The sequence below is a fragment of the Sinocyclocheilus rhinocerous genome, unplaced genomic scaffold (assembly GCF_001515625.1).
Source record: "Sinocyclocheilus rhinocerous isolate Xijiao unplaced genomic scaffold, SAMN03320098_v1.1 scaffold2194, whole genome shotgun sequence".
NCBI lineage: Eukaryota > Metazoa > Chordata > Actinopteri > Cypriniformes > Cyprinidae > Sinocyclocheilus > Sinocyclocheilus rhinocerous.
The window spans coordinates 1535596-1542900 of record NW_015652304.1 but is presented as its reverse complement, the minus strand read 5'-3'; the positions used below and the strand labels follow the sequence as shown (position 1 = coordinate 1542900).

Below are 7305 nucleotides of genomic sequence, written 5' to 3'. Positions count from 1 at the left end.
AGGGGCGTATCATTTCCGTCTCACGCTTGAGGTATTCGGCCAATCATAACGCATTGGATAGCTGGCCAATCAGAGCACACCTCGCTTTTTCAGACCGATGAGTTTTGTAAAAATCGACGCGTTTCAGAAAGGCGGGGCATCATAGAGGAGAAACAATGTACAGTATGTGGAAAATAATGTGTTTTTTTAACTTTAAACCGCATAAACACATTTCATTACACCAAATACACAAAATAATGTTCTTTTTAGCAGCATCATTATGACCCTTTTAAAAGAATAATCACACAATACGCTATTCCATGTTTTAATTTTAAGGGGGTCATATGACGGAGGTGTGCTCTGATTGGCCAGCTATCCAGTGTGTTGTGATTGGCCGAATACCTCAAGCGTGTGACGGAAATGTTACGCCCCTTACCATACTGTGATGTCGTGTCCCGGCCGGAGCAAAAAGACAAAAACATTAAAACCCATTATAAACGAGGACTTTGTTGCATCCAGTGGGGACATAATTACTGATTATAATGACTTAGACTGTCTTTTTACGCGTTGCGTATCGCGCCGCGTAAACATAAAACCATGTCTGCATTTGTGATCGGAGAAATGACAAACAACAAATGCTAACGTTAATCCACACTGCCCAAAACTCGCGTTTGAATCATCAGTAGCAAATGATAAAAGAAAACGTACTTACGTGAGTCAGAACTGCCGGCATTTTAGTCTAACGTAACTCTCCCAGGATCAGTAAACAGTCCTCCATAAAATGCGCTGCACACATCTGAATATTTGGGTTGAAGTGTTCTGGAACAGTGTTGTAAATACAACTTAACCACTGATTTGTAGTCGTGACTCTTAACTTTTATAAAGAATATCTCTTTGGATTTGAGACTTTAGTCTTTGCAACTTTACAGATCTTATTTATGCACCAAGAGCTTGTAACACTTCAAAGAGAAAGGAAAAATTTTAATCGCATCATATGACCCCTTTAATAGTGTTTTACAACATGGTTTAAATAAGATCAATATGCTGAACTGTAATAATTATTAAAGGCACTTTAATTTAAGATAATACTGAACTGTAATAATGATTAAAGGTACAATACCATTACACGTATGTAAGAGCACAACATGAGCCTGCTGCAGTGATGCTTTCACGTAGCAGATGCAGTAGATGTGAAACAAGTCAGAGGGTTATGTTGTTTTCATAAAATATATGCAGCGATGCTTATCATAAGCAATCTTGGTTTTAAACAAATATATAGTGGTGTGGACACAGCAGCACGCTAAAGCAACAATCAAGTGTCTTTGGCATTTCTAGCACAAAAGTGTCCTATAATAAGTGGACTACAGAGGTGAAGCAAGTAGTACATAGCTGGCCACGTGATATCAACATGGCAGCCCCCATGAGGCAACCCACCCAATGTAAAACATCAGCTTTTATGAGGTTACTGGTATGAATACTAGAATATTCATTTATATTATATTTAGAATACTCTAAATGTTCTTTTCATTTAGAGGTTAAATTTTTTTTTAACGAGGAAACGTTTACTGAGTGCACTTTTAAAATTGCAGTTAAGGAAAGGTCATTTGTTAACACGTTTACAACTGCTTTAGTATTCTTACTACCACTATATAGGTTTAATAGTATAGCAAATTATATGAATGACCTGTAAAGTGACTGTTAAATGTGTAAACGAAATGTGAGAACTAATTAGTCTTCAACAGTTTAAATACATTAAGCTGCACAGTGCTGTTGACAAGCAAAGCCTAGTATTAACTATCTATATTAACATATTATAGACTATTCTATTATAAACAACCCATGTTGTCTTGGCAAGTACACAAATGGCTGCATTCAAGTCACTTAAATGTGATGCTCATGTTGGATGACATGGTGATGTGCAGGCAGTGAGTATGCCACCAGTGACCATCCTGTAAGATGTTATAACACACTAACTTGTATGTTATATAAATATGTAGTAATGTAAAAAGGCACTGCTTTGACAGAGTGGGCAAAGTGTTTACACATGGCTATTATTTTGTAAAATAAGATCATGCAATAATAATTCCTCTCATTCCCATTAGGGGAATTCATCTTTATCTGTGCATGAACGCAACTAAACACCCATAAATTCTATGAGTTATAATATACATTGTTTATAAATAAAAACAGCCAACAAAATTAGTAAAGTCTACTCACCCTAATATGCCAGTACACATTCCAAAAGCAAACTCAGTACTGTTATCACTGTTTTGTCCTTGGTCATCCACTCTGTAAAAAGAAAAGCTAAAATCATTATCAAGCATTTATTTCTATGAGGGGAAAAACTTGTAACTAGATGAATAAAAACAGAGTCTGTTTACTATCATGGACATCTTAAACATACTAGTTTCTAATTCTGTAAACTACATAAATATATTCATTAAACGCGATATATATATATATATATATTCAATAAGTTCACCAACAACCTTCAACAATAAACGATGCAGTACGAGTCCCTCCTGGCTAGCTGTACAGTGACAACCCGGTGGCTGTTTTAAAGTGATGCAAGTGTCACTAAGAAAAAAATCTACTAGTCAGTAACGTAAATGATCAGAGGTGTCAAGTATAGTAACGTTATGTAAATACACCCGTGTTCATGCTTAAAACGTTCATGGCGTCATTTGAGTTATTTGGTTGTTTACATAATGCTAACCGAGCAATCTGAAAGACAAACGCACGAGGCTAAGCTGGCTGGCTGGCTAGGAACATGGAAGTCCAACGTCACAAAACAAAATGGGCTGCATTTTTGAAACCTGGAGTCCGAGCACACAAACAAGAACTCGCGATCCGAGACTCAACGAAAACCAACATATCATTTTTAGTTTTAAATCTTACCTAGTGCATACAGCCAGTGTTATACTACCCCGTTTAATTACGCCACAAAGCGGTATAAGCTTCTCCCTACGAGCTCATTCCCCCTTATAACTGCTCGTACTCACCGTCGTGCTCGGCTTCCTGCTGCTGCCGTTTTCCTTTGTACGACTACGCACCTTCCCGTTGCGAAATGCGCACGCAAGATATTCCAAAACTTTCAGTTCAAGTTTAAGATGCTTGTAACACTATTCATTATTTAAAACAAAATCATTAAAGGTTCGGTGTTAGCACAACTCGTTGCACATTCACCAAACAATGTGGCTCAACCCGGGATATTTCGTGACCCCCGACCACTTGAACCTATGAGAAGACGGCGAATAGAGAGAAAGACCCGCCTCCCGTTCTACGGGGCCTCCATTTCAATGTCCAACGTGTTGAAGCATTTTTTGCGCATGTTATCTAAGGAACGTACCTTAAAATGGCTGCCGATGTTGTGGGAGGAGCTTGTTAGATATTCTGTCGACCATCCTACATCATGCCTTTGAGACTGTTGCAGGGTGCAGTCTTGGACCTTACGGTTTCTTGTCAAAGAACTTGAGGACATCAGTTTACCCAGAGGTCCAACAATCCACACCACCTATCTTGTTCTTTGTTCTGTAAGATATTCCAGTTACCATACTGCTGCTAAATGTACAGTGACAAAAATGCCACAAAATCGATTTTGGAGCCAACCACACCTTTGCACCTAGTAACCTACTGTAAACACTTAATAAGCCATGTGGACTGTTGTGTTACAGGAAACATTTTAGATTTGCAAAAGGCAATTGCAATAAACAACTAATGATATTTTAATGTGGTTCCACTTGCTTACGGTTTAATGTGATACATCAGATTAATATGGAGAGTCTTAAAATAAAGTAATTATACATATTTAAAAAAAACCTGGCACTGAGACTATTCATTCACTTCTTTCCTTTGAGCAAGTCCTAGGCTCAATTAATGTAAATGCTTGTCTTTTAACCCCAAGGGAGGTCCTGGCAAAGATGCATGCATGCACCACCTAGAGAAAGGCTCCCTTTTGTTCAGGGACTGTAACGGTTTCATCCCCCCCAGTCTTCTTGATGTTGACTGTTCTTGATTGACCACAACACTTCACCCATTATCCTTAAAGTAATTTCAAATTTTTTTTAGACTTAATCCCTCTCTTTTATTCCCAGAGTTGTACCTCCGAGAGCCATTGATACAATACTAGAGAGCTGTCACTCATAGCAAAAGTGGACAATTAAACAGGAAAAAAAGTCAAATCAAACCCATACATTCTGGTTATATATTATTATAAACAGAGAACATGGGGTATCTATTATGTAATTACGGTATATTGATATGTATTACCAAAATATAAGCTTGCATTCACTTTGGTAGGCTACAGACTCTGGCAAACAGTTAGGACCTCTTATACCAGTTTACCTTAACACAGTGTTGTTGTGCCACTCACTGAAATTGATTTAAAAACAAAACGAATCAGCCTTTACTCAATACAAAACATTTTAAACAGTACATATACTTGACTCTGGTGGAAATAAGACTTGTCAAGGTTTACATAAGACTATTAAGAAATTCATCATTGTAGTCATTGTACAAGGAATTGACTCTAAATGGGAGGTAGGGGGCAATGTGTCAATGGACACTTACAGCTTACAAGACTACAAGAAAAAGTGTATTTAAAAAATCCAGTGACATACTCTCAGTCAGAAAGGGGCACATGGGCAAGCTTCACAGATCAGTTTTGTTCACTCCATTGTAGCCCTTGAAAGTCCATTAGATACCTGATATCCACAAATGTTTTGGAGTACCAAGCTCCCTTGTGATATTCTCTTAAGGTAAGAGAAGACTCAAGAGTCTAATCCCGTTGTCTACCTCACCTGAAATAACAAAAATGTCTGTGAATTGTGTGGAAACATTATACAACTAAGATCATACAGAACACTATATAAGATCATACAGTACAGCATATAATACAACAATGTACAACTGAGCAAGTGTTATTCCAACAAGCAGCAAATGGTGATCACTTTTTATGAATTGTGGACAAGTTCACTACATAAATTCTTAAGAGTAGATGAGTAAGAAAGAAAGGACATATTTGTACAGAACACAAAAATATTATGATTTAATCAAGATCTAAATCATTTAAAACCTTTAAATGGCTTTTTATGTTGTCAGGAAAAAAACAGCCATTGGCCAATTCTACAATGGAGAAGTTTAAGTAACTTGTCACAGTATAGTTAGTCTCTTTCTGTGTATGGGTATCTGGGGTTTTGTCTGAATCTTGAGGCTGACTTGTACAGGACCAAGAACCAGTAAATACCTTACAGATCACAGTGTTAAGTAACAGCCTTTCTAAAAAAAAACATTAGGCCTATTTGTTGTATGTTTTGTCTGAGACAGAGTTTGAGTTGTAGTTGAGGTAGACCAATCAATGTTTTTTAAGGGTTGAAACTGACTGTCAATTCCCATCACAAAACCTATTTATCCAGGTTGGTTACTTCAGTACTTCTCAAACCTGTCCTAGGCACCCCCACCACATATTTAGGATGTCTCCCTCATCTAACACACCTGATTCAACTCATTAGCAGAGACTGCCAAACCCAAAATGGTTGGGTTCAATAATGGCGCTTTTCCACTGCGTGGTACGACTCGGCTCGGCACGGTTTGCGTTTCCACTGCAGTTCAGTACCGCTTTAGAGTGGGCGGGATTATTCACATGTCGTTTATAGTTGCGCCGCCTCTACTGCCGCGACTCCTGAAAAACTTTTTCATTCCGCGTCGCCCCATCAAGCTCTTGCTGGATCCGCTCCTCTGCTATCAACGAGAGGAACGTCTGTATTTCCTCAACAGATGGCGAAACAGCCACTTTTTGGTTGTTAAAAAAGGTGCGCTCGTTCAAAACAGTTGCGTTCGATCCTTTGCTGGCTGTGCTGATTTAAATCTAGCGGTTCTGTTGTGTTTGTGGCGCAAGTTCAGTGACGCAGGTAGTGACGATTCTCTCCGGCCAATCCGTGATCAGCAGAGTTTACACGTCACGTTTTGGTAACGGTACGGTTCACTTGGAACCTCAACCGAAGTGGTACTAAAAAAAGTACCAGGTACCAGGTACTGTACCCAGTAGAAAACCCCCCAAAAGTAAACAATAAACAAACTCCATAGCAGATTCCAAGTGATCAAGGGCTTAGGACGTTCCAGTTCAGCCCATTGCAAGGGTTCCACCAGTAGTGGGCACTCATGCAATGTAATCAATGATGTACATCTGATTAAATGAGATGGAGGGAAGTTTGCGAGTGAAGGGCATAAAAAAAATGGACTGGAACACAGCCCAGGTGTACAACCGAAGAACACTCAATGGCTACAGAATACCCATAATGCACTGTGACGGTCATGCCGAATCAATTCCTGTTTCATGGCTTCTGCAGCTGAATAATCCACTCATCCATTTTACAAACCACTTGTCCAATGTGGGTACAGCGTAATATCAAAAGGTATACATTTCTTTTCAATTGATTTAAATAGTTACACGCTAGTTTTCATTTGCTTCAAATGATTAAGCAGCAAGCACAAAAGCAGCAGCCCTTTCTGGTGCACTCAGTGTCTGAATTAGCCTGCTCGTTTTCCTTCAAGTGCACTATATTAGTGGACTAATTTAGGGAATAGTGACTGAGGGTATAGGAGGTGATTTCGAACACAGGCGGAGTCTCTACTAATAAGCCGATGAGCTAAATCAGGTGTGTTTGATGTGGAGACATGCAAAATGTGTAGTGTTGGGGGCCAGGAAGTTTGAGAAGGGAAGGGACGAGGACTCAGATGCAGAGTTCAATATGGGCTTTTATATAATCAAAAATAAAAATAAAACAACAAAAACTATCCCTTAGGGGAAAACAGGACCAGTAGCAGGGCTTGGCGGGGCAAGGCAGAAAAAGAACAGGCAGCACAGGACAGAAGAGGGTAATATTGATGATGAACTGGCACAGAACTGAAAACAGAAGGAAATAAATAGAGAGAGCAGACAAAGCAGGTATTGGGGGAGGACAGGTGAGGCAAACAAAATAAATAATCAGGTAACAAGAAGGTGGGGTTAGACAATAGACAGGAGAGCACATGGCACATAGAAACAACCATGAAAAGTCATGTGCTCACACCAAACAAAAACAAGAACACATGACCAGTGAAGAAAAACGAACCGCAAGCTACACAGCACAAGACAAAAAATGACATGAAAGCATGTGGCCAATGTAAACATGAACTGTGTGCCACACAGAACACAACACATGTGGACAGAAGATTGTTTGGGCCAAGCGAACTCGAAACCACACAAACTTACACAGTGAGACCAGTGGCCTGTAGCACATAGCGAGATTAACAATGTCAGAGTTTAATAGTAGGTTTAGAGTTGGC

At 39.2% G+C, this 7305-nt stretch overlaps 1 protein-coding gene across 1 annotated transcript in view; it reads right to left on the bottom strand.

The window, feature by feature from the left end:
- Positions 1 to 3229, bottom strand: part of LOC107714742 (uncharacterized) — a 28928-nt gene extending 25699 nt beyond the window's left edge. The window contains exons 1-2 of the mRNA XM_016520702.1: positions 2982 to 3229; positions 2197 to 2268 (exon numbers count right to left, since the gene is read on the bottom strand). The gene's annotated coding sequence lies outside the window, so the exon portion shown is untranslated. The remainder of the gene's footprint in view (positions 1 to 2196; positions 2269 to 2981) is intronic.
- Between the last annotated feature and the right edge of the window lie 4076 nt (positions 3230 to 7305).